We start from the raw sequence: 26096 nt of genomic DNA, 5'->3' as shown, positions 1-26096 counted from the left end.
CCTACTGTATTGCTGCTGCACTACTGAAGCTTAATATAATGAGAAGCTACTGGAAACAAAATAAGAAGTTAAATTATTTCAACTGCTGCCAAAACAACAACTGTTTTTTTGCTGGATATATCTACCTATACATATTAAAAAGGTACATCTGGTATATTTTGTCAAATTATTAGTTTTATTCTTGTCTTCTACTGAATCTCTCTGCTTTGCATAAACAAAATTATTGTTGTTTGTTCTAATAAATGAGAATTTGTGGATTTCTTTTTTTGTTTCATATACAAATCGTCTTTAATGCTGTTGTTGTTGTGGCTGCAGATCTTGATCATGTTAAAGATCTTTCAAAGTTTTTTTTTTCAATTTAAATCAAGATTTCTGGTTGAGCAATAATAAAAAAAAACACAAAAACGTTTATTGTGATGTGAGAATTTTATGCATATTTGGTATTTGAATAAAAACATTTACAAAATAAAAACAACAAGAAAGTGTTTCTGCATTTTGCTTTAAACTGTGGTCTTTAGCACCAACAACATTTACTACAACAATAACAAGAGAATTCTGGTTGAAACGGAAGTAAAACAAACGACATTTGAACGAAACAAAACAAAACCAGAGTAACTACGAGAACACAACGCATCTGATGAATGTTTGTTATTGTTGTTGTTGGTAGTGGTGGTTGGTTAGAGATTGTTTTTGTAATTGTTGTTGTTCTTGTTAAGACGGCTGCTGCTATTGCTTTTTGTGTTGTTATACCTCTAGTAGCAGTAGTTTTTTTACTGCTTTTGCTGTTGTTGTTGCTATTGTTCTACTAATAAAAAAAAATTTATTTGAAATGGTGTTTGTAATTTTTAAAATGTCAGCAAACATGGCGCCTTTATGGGTTTTTTTCTGCTGTTTTTTATTTTTATTTTTTTCAAATTGCAAAAAATTATAATGAATAAAAAAAAAAACTTTAAATGAGGAAAAAACAACTACATACTACAACTCTGTATAGACTTGCATGAAAGCATTCAAGGTCACTAACAAAACGTACTAAACGTACGTATAGAAATACAAAGAAGTACTAAACAACGCAGCAACAAAAACTACACAACAACACAAAAAAAAACATATTTATTATAAAAATAATTATAAATCACTAGACAGCAGCAAATACATAGAGCGTTAACTACCATACAACAGGGGGACACAAGATCAGAGGTACAATTATGAAGTGACCACACATAATAAGTCTGTGACTTCTTGAATTTCCCTCTTCTTAACTGAAAGGGCAACACTGCGCCTATCAATAGGCATCTGTCAGTTGACTCCTGTCAAAATATGAATAAGATACGTCATTTTGTTTGTGTTTGAATTTCGTCTGCTCATTAATCACAATTTTTTGCGGAAAAAAACATCACTCCAATTAAGGCTAAGCTTGATAAATAATATGGGAACTCTGCACCATCAATTTCAATGGTAAAAAAGTGATTTACTGAATTTCGTTCTGACCGTCCAAGCACGGAAGAGGCCGAACGTTCTGGACTCCCAGTTGAGGTCTCTATACCCGAAATAATTGAAAAAATTCACGGTGTTGGCCGATCGGAGATTGAAGTGCGAGAATTCTATTTAATAATCGAAACATCTTCAAAATGGCGACCTGTACTTTGCACACAAATTTACATGCATAAATCGTCTCAAAAACTGATTCATCTCATACGAGGGTGTGTCAAGAAGTCCGCGACTTTTTGAATTTTCATCCTCGTAACTGAAAGGATAGCACTGCTCCAGTCAACATGCATGTGTCAGTTGACAGGAGGGTGTGACAGCCTACATCGTGACTTGAGGAGAAATTGGAAATTTTCGTCTGCTCATTAATCACAATTTTTTGCGGAAAAAAACATCACTCCAATTAAGTAAACTTGGTAAATACTATGGGAACTTGGCTCCATCAATTTCAATGGTAAAAAAGTGGTTTACTGATTTTCGTTGGGCCGTACAAGCACGGAAGATGCCGAATGTTCCGGACGCCCAGTTGAGGTCTCTACACCCGAAACAAATGAACCAAAAATGAATCAAAACATTGGGTTTGTCGGGGTGAAACGGAGCCAAAGAAGGCTAAGGTGGGTATGTCAGCCATGGCCATATCAGCCATGGAATGCCTTCAAAAGGCTAAAGCAATCAATGGAGAATATTATACCAACTCTTTGGTTTGATTAATGAGGATTAGAAAAAACCCACCGCATTAGGGCAAGAAATAGTTATTTTTGACTAGAACAATGCAAGGGTACACACATATTTCCAGTTTCCAGTGCAAAAGTCCATGAATTTGGCTATGAATTGCTACCTCATCCGCCCTATTCTCCAGATTTATTCCTGACTGACTATTTCTTGTTTCCAAACCTGAAGAAATGGCTCGGCGGTAAGAGATTTGACTACAACAACGATATCATCTCACAAACAAATGTCAATTTTGGAGACCTCGAAAAATCGTATTTTTTAGAAGGGATACAAAAATTGGAGAAACGCTGGACGAAATGTATAAGTTTCAGAAAAAATGACAAGCCACTTCTTTCTCCGAAGTGGCTTGTCATCGAACAACTTCTGGTAAAATTCGTCACTTCTTTTGGTAAAGCCGGTGGCTTATTTGGGCTTATACGCATAGATTAATGATTAGTTGCCTAATAAAAGTTCAATATATCCTTGAAACAATAAAAATTGCCCATTTTTATACCCTTTACCTTCGTGAGAAGGGTATATATAAGTTTGTCATTCCGTTTGTAATTTCTACATTTTTCATTTCCGACCCTATAAAGTATATATATTCTGGATCCTTATAGATAGCGGAGTCGATTAAGCCATGTCTGTCTGTCTGTCTGTCTGTCTGTCTGTCTGTCTGTCTGTCTGTCTGTCTGTTGAAATCAGTTTTCTGAAGACCCCAGATATCTTCGGGATCCAAATCTTCAATAATTCTGTCAGACATGCTTTCGAGAATTTTGCTATTTAAAATCAGCAAAATCGGTACACAAATGGCTGAGATATGAGGAAAAAACCAAGACAACCTCGATTTTTGACCTATTTTTGACCTATATCTGGATTACTAAGACATTAATATAGACAATATGGATATCTAATGATAGATATTTCAAAGACATTTGCAACGACGTATATAAGACCATAGTAGGTTGGACCTACAATGGGTCAAAATCGGGAAAAAAATTTTTAACCCGAATTTTTTTTTCAAAAAAAAAATTTTAAATTTAAAAAAAAAAAATTAAAATAACAATCGAAAATTTTTTTTTCCAAAAAATGAAAAAAACAACTAAAAAAAATTAAATTTTGTTTACCTAAAAATATTTAAAATTTTGAAGTATAATTTGGTGAAGGGTATATAAGATTCGGCACAGCCGAATATAGTACTCTTACTTGTTAATATTTAATTTCAATTGAGTGTCAAATTATACTGTATCCAGCGGTAAGAAATCATTATGTTGGTCAAATGTTTCTGCTATATTGAAATATTACTTATCACGTAAATAACATAATGATCGTGCAAATATTAGTTGCCCCAAAGCTTAGATATTTCACGTTTAGTTTAGAAACTAGTGGCGGTTTACTTCGAAGTGCTTTGTATGAGAACAACTTTTTTGAATTTTCTAACACAATTATCGAAGATATTCCATTTTTAAGCTTTTCTTAATTTGTAAGTTACAATATCAGTAGCCCCACAATGTCAATGTGTTCTATTTGCACTACATGATTGGTTACTGTTGGGATTTAGGCTGATCATAAAGATAACATTTGAAGCAACACTCTTAAATTGTGTCACTACTATTTTGGAGTAAACTTATAAAGAAATTCCCGAAATTTTTCAACAAAAATTTTGCGAAAACATAAAAAAATATTCTCTGGAATTCCCTGTTAGGAACTCTACTATCTCTACTTAATTCGATTTGTATCGAATGATGTCTACGGTTGAATTCAAGAGATAAGCTAAATATGAAAGTCCGAAATAGTAGATCATCAGGCAAAATGGATCAATGTCAAATGACATACTATATCATCGCACGAAAACGTTAGCGATTTCCGGCCATTTGCTCGATGTCGAACAGAAACTTTATGAGGAACGAAATATGATTTGAGTTTCATTAACTGGAATTAAATGCAAACACTGACTCGAATGAAAACGTTTTCATACAAAATTCGTGTTCTTTATATTTAACTCATTCTGCTGAGAGGATTAATAGGATCGGTGGTGGATTCTTTATCGAGGAATATGGGATAAAATTCTATATTAGGCATTACCGAATAACTGAGGATATGTATATTTAGTGTTAGCAAGGCTGTCGTTAATGGAATTGCAGGTGTCTTTACGACATCTAGGTTAAACGTACCTTCTTGTATGGATCACTTCGAGTGCTTTGGTCCAATATAGAAATGCGATATGCCGAATGAACCCAAGACAGTACGTTGAAGAGTTGCTGCCCACGAAACCTAACCCAACTTTTTCATAGTTGAAATAAATGTTTCGATATAGAGGGATCCATATTCAATTGACATTGAGTGACTAACTTTCATTCGCTTTGTTTTTCGTTCGAGATCAAGGAACATACATTAATTAAATAATGTGACAACTTTTGCAAATCCATGGGCTCCAAGAAATCTAAGTGTTGAGAAATATATCTGGTTAGCGTATATGTTGGAAACGAGAATCATCTTGGGGAAAAGTCAAAATCAGATGGAAGATGAATGCCACAGGATTTCCACTATGTAAAACTGAATGATACAGCAGAAAAAGTCGTTTCATATCCGGATGATGTGCTGTTATCAGTGCTGTTTATAGATATGATTAGCGATATGATGATCAATGCACTGTGGAAGCTCTTTAAATGGGCTAAGAATAAATCCAAACAAAACAGAAACGATTCTGTTTAATATAAAGATCAATGTTGTGAACTTTAATACTTCTAACGTCTTACAAATCAACAAGAAGTCCTATGTGTTTTTTTTAACAACTTTTAGAAGAGCGAAAGTCATTTAAAAATACAAATTAATCTCTTTGATCTTTAGAACCAGTGGACATATTTATGAATAGTTTAGCAAGTCAATTGACAATCAATAAGGCTTTGCGATCGATGGTCGAATAAAAAATATGAATCACTGTTATTTTGGAACGCTATGATACGCATTTGGATGACAAGTGCACTACATACTAGTCCCTTGCACGCTCTGAACACTCCATTGAACTTAGTCTTCATAATCTACACACCAGGAATATGTTATCCAGAACATAATGTTAGCAATGATCTTGGGTTTATCAAGACAAGCTCATTTATCTGCTATTACTTTGAAGTTGCTTTCTTGGTTTTTGCAGACTGAAAATAATTGGCTCATATTGGATACCTGCAGATCACGATAACCCAAAAATAATGAGAGACATTCTCTGGCTTATTGGATAATCGGTCAATGGCTATTGTTGCAGTTATCGGAAGACTGGGAAAGAGAAGGTCGTATTTCAAGTACTCTGTAAAAGTCCAGCTCGCTCATCATGTAACCTGGCAGGAAGGTTCATTCCATTAACGAAAAGAACATCTTCAAAATTGCGAACTGAACTTTGGGCACAAGATTTACATGGACTGCCAGGTATAAGAACGCCTTGAAATTTCAATATAATATAATTTTTTTTTTAACTTTGTAGCACTTATCACCAGTCACTGCGTCTGCTACCACAGATGCATTAATCTGTCTTGAAAAATATAAAACTAAATAAAACAGTGATTGTTAAACACAAATGCAAAAAAATATTTAATTACTTCACACAGTTTTTGCTCTGGCACAAATGACCACAATTGATAAATTTGATAAAAGAAAAAAAGAAACAAAAACCACTTGATAGAATTCATTATCAAGGAAGTGATTTTTCAAATCAAAAATAAAATAAATTTAATAAAACTGTTACAAAAATTCTTTTTAAAAAAAAAACTCACCTTAAACTAAAACACTCGCCAGTCGGGCGTTACCCGTCCAGCAATCCATAAGATAATTATTTATCTTGGCCGTTGTTGCCGCTCGCTTCCCCGTTACTCTGGCTCTGTGTGATCTTTTGTTTAACACTCACTTGTGATCTGGTGGTTACACGTTGTTGCACTTTTGCTTAAAATTTACACTTAATACTTTCTTAACGTCCACTTTCAAACACGCTCGATTTTAGGTTACAGTTCGTCCTCGTTACTCGTACAACAATATACACGCTTTTATTCAAATTAACAACAAAAAAAAATTATAGTTATTTAATTCAAAATAGTTTTCGTTTCAAATGTTAGAGTTTAGGGCCAAAAAGTGTGATTTTTTTCAGAGAACTTAAAATAAGTTTTAACACTTTTTTCTAATATTTTTTTTTTCTAATAAATTGACTTTTTTGACTGGTCCAAGTGGTGAAGTGGTTGGTTGGTTGGTTTGTTGATGTTTTAGCAAGAAATTTAAGCCAAACAAATTTGCTGTTTTCACTTTATTTATTTTTTTATTCTCGTGGTTATTTTAGTTGTTTCTTTTGTTGCGAAAAGAAAATTTTGAATTTTGATAACAAAGTCCTGGAAAGAGAGAAGAAGAAAATAATTATTAGTTTTGGGATATTGACGTTTAAAAAAAAAATAAAAAATAATTTGTATTTTCAAATATTCCTATAGAGCAGTGGTCGGCACTTATAGACACCAGGGGCCGAACAGCACAAATGTCAACGAAGTTCTTCAAATTACAAATAAAAATCCAGATTAGAAAAGAGCAAGGAAATGCATAACACGTTATTGCGCTTCAAAATCCATGTTCTCTTTATGCCTACTACTGCTATAGTCAACACAAAAATTGAATAGCGTTCAGTTTAATCCCAACTTAAGTTGAATTCTCTTGAAAAAGTTCTCTAGAAAAACAATGTGCACATTATTTTATTAGACAACAAACAATTTTTAAAATTTATATTCCAAAAAAATCGTAAAACTCATAGCCAGACTTTTAGGTTTTAAACTCTTTAATAAAATTATTAATTTTATGACCAAAAATACATATATTTAAAATAAAATTGAAAAAAAAAATCCCATAATTTCGTTAAATAGCAATAATTTTGTATAAGTTTAACTGTCAGACGTTTTAGTTTTTTTTTTCCAATTTTTAAATAGTCAATTATAACTGAATTTTTTATTGCCATCTTAGTAACTGGTCTTGTCTTTTTATTTTTACGATTCTATGAAGTTGTATAAAGTGGTGGCATGACTCGAGTTTCGCTTTGAGTTGAGTTTGAGGTTGGCTGGCTGGTACGTTTTTGCTTTCAAACGTTTTTTTGTGTTATTTTTTTTAACTTAATTCGACACGCGTTGACCTGTGACTTTGACTCATTACATGTAAGAAATATTTACTAGTTACTAAACATTTGCAATTTTTCTAGTTTGCTGAGGATTTTTTTTTTATTAAATTTTTCTTAAACATTTTGCAGACAACTGCAAATAAAATGTCTAAAAAGGCTAAACAAAATATTGTACATTGAGTGAACGTAATAATGGAATGCGTTTGATCTTGTGACTTTTGTAAATTCTAAATAGATTTTATGTTTGTAAAAGGTTGGCTGGCTGGCTGGCTGACAGGCTGGCTTGTCTGCATAGTAAAGTGTTGTAGGGGTCAAGACTCTGCAAACAACAAATGAAATGTTTAGAATTTTAAAAAGCTTGTAGTAAGTTCCGGTATCTAGGTAATAAGTTGTGAGAGAAAATCTTAATCAAACCTCAAGATTTTCTGAGAAATTATGATAAAAACTATTTCGAAACATAAGAATATATTACTGGTTAAAAAAGAACTTCCAAAGAAGCGAAAATGAAGTAGATTTATCTATTTGGAAGATCATTCAAATCTCTCCCAAATTAACTAAAAGAACTCTCAAAAAAGCGTTATTAAGTACTACTAAATGAATAAAAAAATAAAATGAAAATTCATCCATATGTCAAAATATGTGATAAAATTCCTTTTGCTGTTGCTTTTACACGATCCGTATGACAAAAGATGATAACTTGCGCAAGTCTTGAGTTTGTAGATGAGAGAGGAGAGGAGATTGGAAAGATTTCCCCCTTTTTCTTCATCTCTCTTCTATAAACTCAAGACTTGCTAAAGTAAACTTGACGTGTTTGAAACAGCACCTAGTGTTTTTGAGCTAACAAATACAAATGCAACCCTGATCTAATATGACTTGCTTGTTTTTGAGAAATTTAAAAAAAAGGAAGACTGTAAATGTTTCATACATATTTTCTCTCAATGACAAATGTTTATCCTATTCGTACTCTTTCACACACAACATCGACGGATCATATTGGTATGGTAATCAGGCATCCGTATAAAACCTTTGTCTCGTACAGCTCACTTGGGTCCAATAATAGTTCCCTTTGTGATACTTGGAAAGAAAATGAAAACAGAAAGAAAAGAGAAATAGAATTTGGAGAAAAGGGAAGTCTATAGATTGAGTTAGAGTTAAATTTGCAAGAGTAGAGTATAGGTAGAAGAGGGAGGAAACTAACGCAGACCATCATGGAATAGTTTCTAGGTCCCTAAGAGGTGCAATTTGCATGTTCGGTCTTATCAACCTTCTGCTTTCCCTGATAAAGGCATCTATGCACCTTAGTTCCTTCACAGATAACCCGCAGAGGGTACTAAAGGATCGCTCACCTAAAAGCCTGAAACGTAGATCACCCAGAGCCGGACAATTACAAAAGAAGTGTAAGATGGTCTCTTCCTCATTCTGACAACTTCTGCAGAAGTCGTGATAAGGTAACCCAAGTCTTGCGGCATGAGTACCGAAAGTGCAATGTCCGGTGATCATCGCCAACATGTGGCTGAGTCGTATTCGTTGTAGTCGAAGTAGATACGACGTGCGCTTACAGTCCAACGAAGGCCATATCATCCTCGTAATGGCACAGGTGGATGCATTACCCCAACTTGCTTGAGCAAGTTCGTAATATGAGTCATGTACAGATAAATTTTCAAAGCCACCGTCGCCGAATTTTTTTTCGGCTTAAGTCGGCTTGTATATAGCCCAGTTTATGATAAAAGTTCCTTAGTAATTTCATAAAATTTTCAGAATTTCACTTTTTAAATTTTTAATTATTTAGAATTTGAGTATTTACTCTTTAGTCGGCTGACAGCCGGCTAACCGCTGCCGCCGTGAAATTTAGTCGGCGCAGGTCTCTGGTCATGTATCAGTTCCTTGCAAATTGACAGCGGGATTGCACAAATAAAGTCTATTTCGTCCTCCTACATCAAGGTTCCAATTCCCGCCTAGTAATCGGCAATACAATTGCCCTCATTGTTCCTGTGTCCACGTACCCATGTAAGTACAACTGTCGAATGTCTCGGATCATATTACTTGTGGGACAATATAGACGAAGCTTTAGCTATTTGGAAGATCATACAAGTAGAACTGAAATCAACGATTAAACCCCAGGGTTAATCTATCTGATTAAACCCCAGGGTTAATCTATCTCACACGTCTTCTAAGTGAAAGTTTGGTGAGCGAAGAATCTCTAAGGCTGAATAGAGGCAGTTGAGATGTTATATCCTCTTCTTTTTCTTTTATTTTTCAAAAGTTGTGCGCGGCAGTAATAGCTGCAAACTTGAGGTACTATGCTCCAGTGGGAGGGAAGGATAATAGAAGAAAAATTATGCATAGAGATCAATGACTGCTTATTGCCGCTATTAAGTTCCGGCTCTCAACACATTGGACTCTTTTCCCCATCTTTTATTGGCAATGCGATTAAGCTTCTGTAACAATAGCGTTTTTTCCATTGAGAGATATGCTAATGTCGATGCTTCACTAGCCATTTTCTACAATAATCTATCACTATCCTACAAAAAGGTGTCCCAAAGTTCAAGAAATAGTTTAATTTCCCGTCATTTGTATAAAATAGTGATGGTTCACACAGTTTGACAGCTCACAATTTAAGCATAGTAAACATGGAGTATCACACGAGAGGATATCGCGTTTTTATTGTTGAACAATATTTCAAAATGAAAGTTTAGAGGTAACAGTTAAAAAATTTTGTACAAAATCGGAATATTAACGGAATAATTGTAATGAGAATAATTTGAAATTTCAATTGGAGATGATAAACACAAGCCGTTAAAACGTTAATATCGAATCAGTGCGTGAGAGTATGGGGGAAAGTAAAGAACATGAATTCGGCGTCGTGGACAAGAATTGAAAATTTCAAAAAGCATTAAGCGTATACTCACTAAAGACCTGCTCATGTCTACCTGAAGATCAATGGGAGCAAGAAGCCTAATGGCCATGCACACCGAGCAGAGTTCATTGAATGTATTATTGAACATCAAAAAGAAGTTGTTGATTTTGCGAGCAAATTCATCCTAAGCGATGATGCATATTTTCACACTGATGACTCTGTTAAATATCAAAATTTGCCAAAATGCATTCACCAGATGTCACTGTTTGTTGCGGATTTTGAGGTTGAGGCAGGATAAAGCCAGTACTCGATATCGCATGTTCTTTCTGCCTAAATATAATGATATTGATGACATGCCACACAGTCCGTGAAGCAATTCAATTACTGTATGAGACATAATGTATTTCTTTTTATGAAATCAAATACCTATGACAACAAGACCACAACCAGCATTCCATTACAGAAGGAAATTCAATGTTATATCAAAGAAATTCCACCACCTTTGTGAAAAATAGTCATGGAAAATTTCAACAAAAGAGTTCTTCTAAGCCAGCAAAGCTGTGGAGTCCTTTGTATTGGACATTGTTATCTTTGACCTTTTCCCATCTTTCTGGGAACATATGGATTCCCCGCCAAAAGAACTGCTCATCTTTTGAGGCCAAGAACAATTCAAGCCAATAACGGATACTCTGTTCCAAAGCGAAGCGTATCGCAGGGAGAGCTTCTATCGAAACAAATAGTAATAGGACGGGACACTTCTTTCTAAATAGTTTTTAACAGGTATTTCAAAAAGTGTCCGAGTGTTGTCATGATGAAATATTACAGTTTCCTGTCTGGCAGCATATTCTGGGAATTTTTGTCGGCCAATGCCCGATTCAAACGAACCAGTTGCGTTCGGTACAGATTCCCTGTGTTGGTTTGGCCAGATTTCAGCAGCTCATAATAGATGGGACCCTTTTGGTCCCACCAAATACAGAGTATTATCTTAGCCCCATGGATATTTGGCTTTGGTGTCGATTGGGCTGGTTGAGCGGGCTTCACGTATGATCTCTTACGCTTCAGGTTATCGTAAGTAATGATTCAATGCAAAAATGATTTTATTTTATAGCGTTCAAACATCGTTTCGGACATGCAAAATCGTCTTTCAAGGTCTCTCGGCTTCAATTCGTATGGTACCCAATTTCCATGCTTTTTGGATGAATCCTGCTGCTCTCAAACGTTTTGAAATTGCTGCACAGAGGAAACAGATTCGTGATAGCAACCGAATTTGTTGTCACTCGAATGATTCTACCTTAGTGACCGAATTTAACAGTTGTGGCTACAATATTATAGAAGGGATAACAAAAGTTTCGTATCTTTAACAGAAATTCTTCTTCGTCAACTGACTTTCTGTTGATGGAACCAACTAATTCTATGTGTGCAACCGAATCCTTAGATTTGCAGCAAATTCGGTTGCTATCATGAATCTGTTTTCTCTGTGTGTTTGAGTAGCTCCCAATGATTTTGTAAGCTCTTGTTGAGTTTGACAACAATCTTCAGAGAATAATGTCTTCAAATTGTTTTGGCTGGCCTGGACGATTTTTGTCTTCCGTGTCAAAATTACCACTTCTGAACCGAACAAAACATTTCTCGCACGTTGAAACCGATAGAACACATTCACCATAACCTTTGTTGAGCAATCGGTGTGCTTCAGCTGCACTTTTTATCAAATTAAAGAAGTAAAGCAAAACTTCCTGCATATGACGCTTTGTTGGCACACAATGCGAAATTTTCGAAGAAAAAAAAACTTTGTTGTTTACACTATTATGTTCTATAACTAAGTGAGAATAAATGACGGATATGTTACCTTCAAAATGACATATAAGTTATTAAAAACAAAAACCGAGTTCAAAAGATACGACAACTATTGTAAATCCCGCATCTACAAGTCAATTAACAGTATTTTCTATGGAATATTATGAGTATAAGAGCTTTTTTTCTATAGAATGTCTAAACAAAATTTATATTTTTAAATTCATTCAAGTACTATTTGGATAACATTTAGATATTCAACGTTGTAGTATCCTCTAAGCTTAAAGCTTTAATATTTGGAATGTTTTTTTACACTTTTTAAAGTTTTTCTTTAATAAACTAATTACAAAATTTCTTCGAGAAAGCAGTCAGAGATTTAACACATTTTCGAGTTTAATAGTTTAAGCACCGTGCACAATTTATAATTTCACTTTTATTATTATAAGGAAACTTAAGCAAAACTAAAACAATCATACATTTGCTATTCTACATACAACAATGAATGAATGAATGAATGAATGAAGAGTTACAGAAGAATGTTATAAAGTAGGAAAGGAAAACTTTCAAAAACTAAGTTTTCTGTACCGCCATTCAAACATATGTTTTATTATCCTTTCATAGTGAATCTTAAACCACAATGACGGAAGTTGCAACAAGAAGGAAAATACTATTTTATAATTAGAACATGCAACATGTAGCAAACATATAAGATACGAGAATTGAAAGGAAGAAGCAACAAAAGAAAACAACCACCACCAAAACCAACTCCATAATAGAAAATATAGATAGACAAATTAAACGTTAAAACAACGAATTTGAATTAAATTCATTCATTTATATTCCAGAATAATTTTGTATTCTTGGTTATTTTTTTTTTTGTATAAAAAATTAGTTTGTTTTTAATGAAATTGAAAGGGTTGCACAAATGAAAGCCACACAGACATGACAAACTGATAGGTTTAAAAAAAGCAATTGTATTCAGACCACTGATTATATGTTGTAAGTAGTATGTAATAAAAACTATTTGAGCATGGTAAATTGCTGGCGTAAATGCAAGCAATTATTTTATGAATGCATACGTTTATTAAGTGCGTACATGAAAAAGCAGTTAAAACCGTAAAATAGACAGACAGCCGCCAGACAATTTAACAAACAAAATAGACAAACAAAAATAAGGCATAAACCCGAATGGATTGAAAGACAGACAGACTGAGAGACGCTCATACCAGACACTTAGTTAAATAGAGTAAAAATTAAGACAGTTCAATGTAAAATGTTTTAAATAAAAACAAACAAATAATCACCTTCAAACGCATATTTGAACATTTGAGACAGCAAAACCAATTGTGGGCAATAGATACACTGGGAGAAAAAATCATGGAAAACTTTTTACTTAAAGATTTAAAACTGGAAATATTAAAAAGTCTTCTTCTTTCATTACAATTCCAAGGACACTTTCGAATGAAAGTCCTATGACAATCCTGTTTAAAATTAATTAATTCCGGCGATAGTTTTCAGTATTTCCGAATAGAAACTGCAATTTCTTGTTCCGAGAGCTTAGCCCCTGCTCTTTTGATATCGATAATTTTGTAGAAATCAGAAAGAATTCCAAATCAAAAAATGTATTGGGCCTATGACTTAAAAAATCGGGATTTACAGATGCACAGTGGGCTGGTGGATGGTCCGATCGGGATGAAATTTGACGTGGGCGTAGACAAAGAGTATTTGAGTTTAATATATTAAAATGGAACCTACAAATTCTCCAGAGGCGGCGCTATGGGAGCCCAAAGTAGGATAACTTCGACATGTAACATTTTTAAACACGTGCCATTTTTTGGTTTCCCAACCGATTTCAAATGAAAACGTGGCTAGGTCTTGAAAAAACATGCGTGCGTGTGCTATTTATCTCTTATAATTTCCGGGTTATAGGCATTTCAAAATTTAAATTTTAAAATTTTGCCATACCTTGGTCCGCTTTTTTAAAAATATAGCCCGTACTTTTGGACCGAAAGGACTCGAAATAAATTAGCAATAATATACAAAAGATTTCAGAGCAATATCAATTATCAATCCAAAAATAAACGATTTTCAATTTAAAAATTTAAAAAATAGTAGATTTTTGCTGTTTTTTTAAGAGAAAATATGACCTTACACTTTTTTTTATTAAAAAAAAAACTTTCTTCAAAGCCACATGTTCTAAAATCCCAAAGCCGGGATCAGAAAATGGAAAGCAGCTTTGAAAACCCTGATCTGATCCCTATTTATCCCCAAATTATTTTGCCTGCCCCGAAGGATTTGGGATTTTCGCTCCAATTTTTACGAATTGAGGGATATCAAGAATTGGTGGCCTTACTCCATGAAGATTGTTGTCAAACTCAACAAGAGCTTCTAAAATCATTGGGAGCTACTCAAGCAGCTATTTCAAAACATTTGCAAGCAGCAGTATTCATTCAAAAGCAGGCAAATTGGGCACCATACGAATTGAAGCTGAAAAACTTTAAAAGCTGATAATGAACTGATTCATTACTTGCAATGAAAAATGGATCCATTATAATAACCCGAAATGTAAGAAATTGTATTTTTAGCCCGGCCAACCAGCCGAATCGGCACCAAAGTCAAATATCCATGGAGCTAAGGTAATGCTCTGTATTTGATGGGATGAATAATGGTCCTATATATGAACTACTGGCCAGACCATCACAGGGAACCTGTACCGAACGCAACTGATTCGCTTTGTCCGAAAAACGCTCAGAATTTTCGGCCAGACATAAAACCGTAATATTCCATCATGACTAAGCTCGGCCACATGTTTAAATACCTGTTAAGAGCAATTTAGAAATAAGTGGTCGGGAAGTTTTTAATCTCCAGCCTTATAATCCAGACCTTGACGCGTCCGACTTCTATTTGCCTCAAATGAAATTTCCCGGCTATTAACTGAAAGGACAACACTGTTCCTGTTGATTCCTGTCAAAATTTGAAAAAGCTGCGTCATTTAGTTTGTGTTTGACAGCCATTGCAGTCACGCAGATCACCGCGTAACTTGAGAAAATGGAAAAACGTTAATTTCGTCTGCTCATAAAGCATTATTTTTTGCGGAAAAAAATTATCACTCAAATAAAAGCTTGATAAATACTATAGGAACTCTGTACCATCAATTTCAATGGTATCAAAGGGGTTTACTTAATTTCGTTTTTGCTGTACAAGCATAGAAGAGAGCGAATGTTTTGGACGCCCATTTGAGGTCTCTACACCTGAATATGGTGTTGGCCGATCTGAGATTGAAAGTACGAGAGATTGTGGAAGCCATTGACATCTCAAATGGCTCTGTGGTTTTTGAATAATCACCTTGGTTTGGGAAATCTTTCCGCAAGATGGGTGCCGCGTTTGGTCACAATTGGGTAAACAAAAGTGTACACAAATCCATGAATTAAGTTACGAAATGCTCCCTCTTCTTGAGAGATTTGACTCCACCGATGAAATCATTGACAAATCTTTTTTTGAAAGGAATAAAAAATTTTCAGAAAGGTAGGACAGAGTACAAAAAACTCAAAGGAGATTATGTTGAAAATAAAATAACTTTTTTTTATCCAAAAACCAGTGTTTCCTTGCATTTTTTACCACCCTCGTGTTACGCAGAGGAGTATACAAATTTAAGTTTTGACGTCGATCCTTTAGAAGCGAATCTGTGGGGTCTCGAAATAGGTCACAAGCAAACCTTTTTAACCCTTGCAACTTAGTTAGTTAGTTTAGATAGAAGTGCTAATTTATTTTTCTCAGTGTAAAACTATAACAACAAGCTGGCTGCAATCTTATGGTATGAGCATTATTATTGCACGTGTAATTAAAATAGTGAAAGTCTTTCGTTTCATTCACTTCTAAAAGAACAGTCAGTCGTGCAACGTGCCACCAGTATACATAATATCACCACCACCATTAGCACTTTCGGTGAAAGACTAACACTATCATTCATACATACAAACAAACACATTTTAAAACCATCTAAATAAGCCAAGAAAATAACAAAAATAAGCAGTTGTTAACTTTATTTAACATTAAATTCATATATAAATAAACATACAGACAAACAGTAGGTTGGCCCCCCAAAAATTGGATGTATGTTCTCAACGAAAGTTTGATATGTTTTCAGATTTATAAATATGTAAATAACTAATGAGGATCTTAATTTTAGGTTTCATTCCTATAGGTGATCTTGATCTGATCAATAAGAGCCATTTTTGATTAGAAAACAAGTTAGAAAGTATGGTCGGTCAAGCCCGACCATATAATACCCTACACTAAGTAAAAGAGCAAAAACATTTTTCTTTTAAAATTTCAATAATTTATATTTTTGAGTGATTTTCGGAAGTGGGCCTTATATGGAGGCTATGACCAATTATGGACCTATCACCATGATATTAGGTCGTGTGATTTATGTCTACATGAAAGTTATTTATGTTGAATTTTGTGTATATAACAACATTTTTAAGAGATTTATGCACGTTAAAGTGATTTTCGGAAGCGGGTCTATATGGGAGCTATGACTAATTATGGACCGATCGTAACAAAATTTGGTGACATGAATTTTGTATATATAAAACTTATTTGGAGCGCAATTTGTGGAGATACATTTATAAATTAAACATTTATGACCGATAAAGTCCAATTTCGGAAGGACATTTGTATGGGGGCTAGGTGAAATAATGGACCGATTTCAGCCAGTTTCAATAGGCTTGGTCCTTGAGCCGAAAAAATAATATGTACCAAATTTCATCGAAATATCTTCAAAATTGCGACCTGTACTCTGCGCATAAGGTTTACATGGACAGCCAGCCAGCCAACCAGACGGACGGACGGACATCGTTTAATCGACTCAGAAAGTGATTCTAAGTCGATCGGTATACTTTAAGGTGGGTGTTAGACTAATATTTTTGGGCGTTACAAACATCTGCACAAGTAGGGTATAAAAACCAAATCCAATTCAACATTGGATAATTTTCTGAAAATGTTAATTTTAGGCCATAAATATCCTTTCTTAGTTAATTTAGAGCAATGGTCGGCATAAAGAGACTATGAATTATGGATTATAATAACCTGTTATTCATTTTATTTCTCTAATTTAATCTGACCAGCTATTGATAGGGATTTTTGTCTCTTATTTGATAATTTTTACGAAAAACGTATCATAAACGATACGCTATTAACGATCACTGATTTAGATACATCATATCATATTTAGTAAGTTTGACGAGATTTATGATAACCAGGGAAACCAAAATATGCAAATGCATGTTTTTTCTGGTGAGTCTAAAGGGCACATTGATAAGATATTTACACGTTTCAGAACTATTTAAGAATTTTGGCATCGATTTGTTAGTGCATATTTTTGCATATTTTACCCTTAAATGCATATTTTTGCATATATTTGTTTTAAGAGCATATTTATGTCATATTTTTGTGTTTTAGAGCATATTTTACTGTTTAATAGCATATTTTAACTTTATCAAACACAAATTTTGTCTTACTTATTTTTCGCTGTTGTGTTACAGGTTTTTACTTCCTTTGTTTAAAATTCAAAATTGAAAAATATATGGTTTTTTTAATATAAAATAAGCACTATTTTAATAATAGCGCCATTTAAATATCAAATTTTAGTTCTAATTCAAACTTAAACGTTTCAATTGTTAAAGAAATATTATCTTTTAAATTTGCTCCTATAACATCAATTGATGTCGAAAGAACATTTTCTATGTATAAAAATGTTTTCAGATCCAATAGACGATTTCTATTTGAAAATTTAAGTCAACATTTTGTAATTTATTGCAATAATAACCCTAATTGAAGAAGTGACTTTATATTTATATAAAATATCATCAAAAAATACCCCTCAAAAAATACCCAACTTAAGTTGCTATTGTTTTTATGTTGTATTTATTTTTTGTTATACTTGTTTAGTTCTTGTTATTTTTGTTTATTTTATGTTACTTTACCTTTTTAGAAATAAATTGTATTGATTTTTTAAATTAAAGTATATTTTTTGGTTATAAATTATGTAAAAGTTTGTTTTTTTAAGAGCATATTTTTAAATTTTAAGAGCATATTTTAAAGTTTTTACTGCATATTTAAAGCGCTTAAAACGCTTTTTTAGAGCATATTTTCGGTTTCCCTGATGATAACAAAATGTCAACAAAATTATTTGCTCCCTACAAATGAGCCCACCCTAATGTGTGTAAACATGTGTGTGTTAATTAAAGCTCTCTCTCTCTCTATGTGTGTGAGTGAGTTTAAAAGAATATTTGTATGTTCTACTTCAATGTAAATATTTCTGTAACTTATCTGTCTTATAATAATTTTAAGTGCCACAAACAACAAAAAAATAAACTGAAAACTACAGCACGAAAAAAACCAAAACCCTGTTAAAATTTCAAGAATATTTTGTTCATTGTCTCTCTCTCCGCACTCGCAATCACACACACACCAACACAAATGCAAACAAAAGGAAAAATTTAACGTTTTATTGTGGCATCATCATCAGCGTCATCATGATGCAACATATGTTTGTTGCAACAAATACAACTTCATGTTCATCATATTCTTACAAATTGTTGATGTTGATGATACAGAATGTGAGGCACTAAATAAAGTATCACTGCCAAGGCAAATTGTTGTTCTCTGAGAGTAAGTATCTATGTGAGTATCTGTGTGTAGTTGCAGCAGTAAAAAATATTTTAAATTGCTACTTTTAATTTGGCAAGATTTTTCCGTATTGTTCTTTGGCTTGGATATGAAACAAAACAAAAAATAAAACTAAAAGTTCTTAGTTTTTTGTGCAGGCTTTGTTATCTTTGTTGTTTTATTAATGTTTTTTTTTTTTTGGTTTCTTAAAAGTTCAGTGGCAAGTATGAATGGTTGTAAGTTTTATAGAGACAGGGTGTTTCAAAATTTTTATGGGGGATTTCATGTCAAGTGAACCAGCTTTTGAAATCGATGTCTTCCTACTAATAGTATGAAATTTACACCAAGGATAGTTCTATTGGATAGTAATTCACAAAGTATTTTTCAACAAGATCATTCGAGAACTCTCTGAGTTAGAATGGGTCAAAATTTTACATTTTGGCCAAGTTGGTGTTTTTTCTCATCCATGTAACTTATTACATATTGTTCTTAGGAAAATAATTGCTATTTCTTCAGTCTTTCGAAAAAAAAAAAATTAAAAAAATAAATAAATTTTTTTTTATTTTTTTTTCCAAAATCAAAAATTTTGTTATGACTTTTTTTTTCAAAATGGACCCTTTTTTCTCAAAAGAAAGCTTAGGTTTTTTCCTTTAAGAGTTTTTTTTCTGTCGCTGAGTGGGATGCGAGCTCTGGCAATTCCGAATGGTAAAATCTATTCATCTCTGTTTTTTTGGAATTTAATTTTTTTGGAGTTCTATAAACCGTAATTAAAACAGAAGTGGTCAAATCATTTGTATATGAAAAAATTTTAAGAAAAAATCGAGGAACCAAATAAAATTATTTCGAAACTTTGAATGAATTTATTAAGTTATCAGTAATTGTTGCATATTTGAAAATAAAAGTACCAATCATTTAATACAATTTTTAGCAACACCATTTAATTGTAATGCTTTCTTTCATTATTCATGAAACGAAAATAAAAGAAGGTTGATGACATTGTAAGCATCCTTTTGAATATTTATACATACGTACATATGTATATAACATTTACATATACAAATATAAAAACTTACGTATATAAATTCTCTCAAACAAAAGCTTAAAAGAACTTTTTTAGAGTTCATGAGTTTTGAAATCGTTGCCACATTAGGATGGTCTCCAAAACTTTGCTTGATGTTGCCAAACTAAAATGTTGCTCAGCTGGTTTGAACGAAATTGTTACTTTTGTTCTTATCAACATGTTGTTGAACAACTTATCCAAAATATCTAGAGTTAGATGCAGTAAAACCGTTTATAATGAACTAGATTATAACCAATTCTGGATTACTATGATGTTATTTGAAATTTTCAACCTTTTGGATATTTTTTTTTATATAGAAAAAAACAATATGTTGCTGAGCCTCTAATTATAAATTTTTTGGATGATTAATACTTTTTTTTAAAACTGTCAACAATATTTTTTAACTTCATGTTGCAAAACGTGTTTACAAGTTATGTCTTCGCTAAATGTATGTAAATTTTATTTAAACTAATGGTGTTTTCTGACACAGAAATAAATGCATCATTTATGCCAGAAAAGAAAACACCATAAAAGAAATTTCATTGCATCAGTAGCTGCTGATGATGAAAAGTTTCTTAGAAACATCTTGCTACAATATTAAATAATATCATGTAAAAAACACATTTGCACTCCAAGCTTAACAACATATTGCTGAGGCCGTAATTGATCAGTTTTTTTTTATATTTGTTAAAGCTCCATGTTGCAGATCAGGATTCTAAGATTTAATATCTACAAAATATTTTCAGAGCAACATGTAGCGCAACATGTTTCCATAGAAACATGTATTCAAAAGGAGAATCGAACAGTATCCACAGCCAGAAGAATAACCTGGGGGCTAAGTGGCGGCATGGTGTATTGGTTAAAATGCTGTATTGGTTAAAGTGCTTGCCTACAAAACCAAGCAACCCAGGTTCGATCCCTGGCAGAGGACGAAAAATTTTCATCATGTTTTTCGAGTTTTTAAAATTAACCTCCATCTAAACAATCCATCCAAGAAGACCCCTGACCACTCCTTCCCCTGGAAAAGTGGATAACAAAGAATTAAATTATCAAGATTCCCCACCACTACACCAAATACACAGAGGGCGTTGTTTCTAGGCAACGAAAGATGGCAGCACCATTATCCTAGAACAGCTACAGCAGACCAATCATCTACTTAGTTGGAACAACAACCGATTAACGAAACTGACACAAGGCAAAAATAACAGTAGGCTGGATCTTATGGCAACATCCTACATGTATTCTTGGACCCCTACAGCAGACCAATCACCTACTTAGCAGGAACAATAACCGTTTAACGAAACTGATACAAAAATAACAACAGTCTGGTTCTAATGGCAACATCGTATATGAAGACCCACGATACTCCAATAACAAGGAGTGCAATCTTACATGGGAAATATGCGAAAAAACAACTGCAAAAAATACTGGAAGACCTTGATTCTGCAGCTGGCTTTTATCTCCTATCACATAGATTCGATGATATGCAGAATAAATTAAACGATTTAAAGTTAGTGGCGTTTAGGGCAAATCTCAAGATATAGAACCAATACGAAAAACACTAATAATCTATACATTAACAACCAAGATCTGAAAAACTTGACATCATTCAGCTACCTTGGAAGTATTTTAACTTCATAAGGTGGTTCTATTGTAGTCATTAGGAATATAATAACGGCTGGAATTTAATCTTTTAAATTCTATGTGGATATCAATCACACATCGCTGTCACTGCTTACGCAGATATCCAAAAGCTACAATTTCTAACAACAGTCAGACAAAAAACAGACCAAACATCAATCAAAGTGGAAATTCGAAGAAGAAAATTGAGATGGATTGGGCACAGACTGAGAATGGCCGATGCTGATATCACTAAATCAAGGAAGCAGGCGACAGGGTCGACCGGTCCACACATGACAACACAGATTGATAAGGAAGCTGCTACATAAGGCATAAGTTGATAGATCTAAATGGAAATAATTTGTGATTTTTTTTCTCCACCACAAATGGGGCCATCCTAATGTATACCAATAAGTAAGCTGGATGTATGTGCGAGAAAACTTTTCTCTGTATACGTGTTTTGAAGCAAGAAAGTTTTCAAAGTAGTTCGTTCTTTCTTTATGTGTTAAATTGTTAACAAAAACGAAATGAAACTCTTGAATTTTACAAAACTAGCTAATTTGTGTGGCAGCATTTAAAGTCAAAGATTTAAAGCTGAAAAATACTAGAAATAATCTAGTATTTACATTTAAATATTTTAACAAAAAGTTACCGAAATTTTAATCTTCATGCTAATTAACAAAATTTAACAAATTTGCAAATATACCCAGAATCTCTATTGGGAATCGAACCCGCAACGCTCTGGTTGATAGCCCAGCAAACTGTCATCAAGTCCATCACCAAATCATCAACCAATTTCCACGTCTTTTGTTATTATAGTGTAAAGAGAATAATTTTTATTGATATTTCTCTATTCTTCCCTTCTATGTATTTATTCTATGGGTTAGTATGTGAAATAACACAGGGCAACAAAATAGAAAAAAATTTAGAGGCTTATTAAACTAATACACAATTTTGATGTATTGCGGTTCCAGTAGTACAAATATGATCCAAACTTTAAATTCTATGGAGAGGTTTTTTTAAAAAAATTTAAATAAAATTATAAATTTTGTTAGACAGTTGTCCACATAATTAAAAGGATTAGTCCGATGCTATTAAAATAACCTTACAAAAGTTGAGATTTATATAACCTTTAATCCGTTTATATATTGCTTTTCAATTGATTCAGTAGTTTCGGAGTTATAATAACAAATTTAAGCAAAATATATATTTTTTACGTGAAAATAAGAAATTTTTTTGTTTTAAAAAAATCATGAAAAATTGAAAACTGCAGAAAATGGTCAGATTTATTACTTTATCGCAAAGCCACATGCAATAGGATCAAAATGAGATACCGATCATAAAAATTGATGGATACTTTTCGAATTTATTCATAATTAAGTTAATTCGCTCATTTTCACAAAATTTTGGTTTTTTGGTTTTTACATTTTTAAAAAACCTCTCCATAGAATTTAAAATTTGGACGATATTTGGTTTAAAAACCAAATTTATTAAATATAAATTCATAAATTTACTAAAAGCAAACAAGCACTGAGACCCATAACTACTATTTACATATAGCCTGTTCTCTGCAAACTTTTCAAATAAAAATATTTTTGTAAAAACCTTTCATTTTTACCACAAATACTGAAAATTAATACAAAAATCCTTTAAAACAATTTTTGTTTCACACACAAACCAATCTCTGGCTGTTAAAGTTGTATTAGAAAAATTGTTTTAAAGAAAAAAACATTTTCAATTTCGAGTGTTTTTATTTCTTTTTTTTTAGATTTTTCTGGCTGAAAAAATAAAAAATGAAAGTATATTTTATTTTCATTTGACTGAGCTTAAAGGACATTTAAAAATGAGACAAAATATATAGAAAAAAAACTCTTTATACACTTTTCTATGTCTGCTGTGTGGTAGCATGAAGTATCCTTGCTTTCATTTTTGTTGCTGCTGCTGTTGCTGGTGTTTTTTTCTTGTTCTTTTTCTATGTATACATTTATATTTTCTGTTTTTTAATAAACAAACAACAACTTTCAACTTTATTCCCGTGTCGCATAATTTTCTTTCATACAAACCATCAAACAGCCAACCATCCATACAGAGAAATGGCCAGGAAAAAAAAACAAGTAGACTTTCACAGACACACACACACACACACTTTTATACATATACAAACGCTTACTTACTGCAACATAAACAATTTTACTTGCAACATAATAAGTGAAACATAAAATACGGCAAAGGCAACAACCAAAAACAACAACATCGATAACATAACGTAACATTGAAAATGAAGAATAAATTGCATTTAAAAACTTTTGCTGCACAAACTGTTTTCTTCATTTGGTTGCAAATCGTTGCTGGTACGTACTTGCACTTGTACTGTGCTACACTTAAAGAAATTTCTTCGTAAATTTAAAATTTAAGCAACATTTTTGTTTTCTTTTTTGAACTAGGAAAATAGGTTATGGGAGGAAGAATAGAGGGAGTAGTGTTGAGTAGTGGATATTCGATTTGAACTTTTCTACATTGAAAATTACAGGAAATACTTCAGCGGAATGTTTGTTCCACATACGCACGGCTAAAGAACGAATTTTCCATGTAATGTGTTGTCCGATCCACTGGACAATCGACCACAATTAGATGTGTTCTTGATGAAAAACGTGAATTACGTAAAAATCAGCGGGTATCAGGAACAAGTTTCTTAATTTCGTCAACATACATTCCATTGTAGTATCAATAGAACATTAAAACGCAGCCCACATTGGGTCGGAGCTCAAGCGAATCAATGGAGTTGCATAACCTACTGTCACCAATAATTATCTTCGCCCTCTCCTGTACGCGGTCGAGAAGCTCCAAAATAAACTTTGAAGCATCGGCCCACACATGGGAGTTTCATTCTATTTTCGGTCGGATAAAGTAATTCCAACATTCTTTGGACACTTGTATTCACATGCCTCATGTCTGATTCCACAATATTTACACCAGCCATAAATACAGATGTAGAGACAATCAGAGATTCTCACAAGATCCCGATTACGGGAATCATTCATGTTTTGCCTCATTGACCCAATCTCCGACAAACTTGGTCTATAACTGACTGAGTATGAATGGCAAATGTTGCTGTCTGCAAAAGAATAGATAGGGTTGGAATTTAGACGTAGAAAGTCATTTAGAAAAATAAGGAATAGAGTAAGAGAAAGAACGGAGCCTTGCGGTACCCCTGAATTTATCTTTAACACGTTTGATAAGATTTCAACTTTCATGCTGCACTGTATCGAACGCCTTGGAAATATCTAGAGACACCACTTCACTTTCGCCAAAACGTTGAATGGAACGACACCATTTTTTCGATAGGAAGGCTAGCAAGTCTTTTGTAGAGAATCCTCTACGAAAGCCCTACTGTCGGTCGTTAAGTAATTTTTTGGAATCAAAATAGTTAACCAGATGGTAGTTAACCATATTCTCCATAACTTTGAAAAGTGCTGAACAAATTTTCCAGGTTATTAGCCTCTCCTTTTTAGGAATTGACGTTAGATTAGCAACCTTCCAACATACAGAAAATACGCCGGGACGGTATGAAGTGCTGAAGACCTGCGCTGATATGCCAGGAGACTTATTTACGTTGAGATCCGATAAAATTGTTTTGTTATAGCCAACAATGCGAAAAATCTAATTTTCAATAAAAAATCTGTCATAATAGCATATCTAAGGCTTCTTTCTATACAACTGTACAATTTCATTCAAAAACATTAAAAAAGTAATGATTCACGAATCATAGCTAAATATGCCAGTCATTAAAGACTCGATTGCTGATCTTGAGGCAATAGAGTTACCTCTATTCAGTAAGAGTGGTGAAAAAGCAAAGCTAAGAAAAGCTTCCCTGCATGGTGAAACTCGGAGCTCTATTAGCTACGCTATAATAACAAATCGCAGCATTATTCTGATAAGTTAAAATCTTACAAGAAAGCTGTAGTCGGAAAAATGAGCTCATGGAATAACTACTGCGAATCTATTCACAGCACTAACTGTCCCTTGGTTACCAGAGTCGCTAGCCAAGGGGCAATCACATCCAAACTTAATTCAAAAGAAGGAAGACTCCTTGTCTGAAACCTAGGCAGATTCACTGGATCTTCTACTGAACACTCACTTCCCAGACTGTAAAGATATTGCTGCGGAAATTGTTATTGAATGTAGGCATATTCTCGGAATCAATCAAGATGGAATATTGTAGGCAATAAACACATTCTTCACATTCAAATCGCCAGGGCTTTTTGCCAAAGATGCTGCAAAACGCCAGGCTTTGCAGAATATTTCAGCTCTGTATTTCTCTTAACCGTGTTCCGGCGAATTATAGGCAAGTTAAGTTCGTTAATTTCGAAAGACTTTCATACTTTCAATTTGGAACGTTGGAAAGAATCATCGACGCTCATATAAGGCGACGACTAGAAGGTGCCACGCGGTTTTCAAGTTATAGACAGAGTTATAGAGAAATCTCTTGAATTTAAACAATATACTATGGCAGCCTTCTCAAAATTAGAAGCTGCTTTCAATATCCAATTCAACAGACTCCTTAATAACCTAGATGTTGAAGGGTACATCAGCAACTGCTTAGTATCCATGTTGAAATCGAGAATAGTTGCCGCAAGTCTTGGCAATAGTGTTAAGTCCAAATTAGTTGAACGTGGCACACTCCAAGTTGACTGCATCTCTCCACTACTTTGGTATCTCTCCACTATCGTTGTTCAGTTGATTCTAAATGAATTGAAGAATAA

General features: G+C 33.4%; 1 protein-coding gene across 3 annotated transcripts in view; it reads right to left on the bottom strand.

Moving 5' to 3' along the window:
• mamo (maternal gene required for meiosis) overlaps positions 1-26096 on the bottom strand; it is a 595590-nt gene that overhangs the window by 475042 nt on the left and 94452 nt on the right. For all 3 annotated transcript variants that reach the window (XM_065509714.1, XM_065509713.1, XM_065509718.1), the window contains exon 2: positions 5964-6566. The gene's annotated coding sequence lies outside the window, so the exon portion shown is untranslated. The remainder of the gene's footprint in view (positions 1-5963; positions 6567-26096) is intronic.

The sequence above is a fragment of the Calliphora vicina genome, chromosome 4, assembly GCF_958450345.1.
Source record: "Calliphora vicina chromosome 4, idCalVici1.1, whole genome shotgun sequence".
Classification (NCBI taxonomy): domain Eukaryota; kingdom Metazoa; phylum Arthropoda; class Insecta; order Diptera; family Calliphoridae; genus Calliphora; species Calliphora vicina.
The sequence above is the reverse complement of the archived record's forward strand: the minus strand, read 5'-3'. Positions and strand labels throughout refer to the sequence as shown.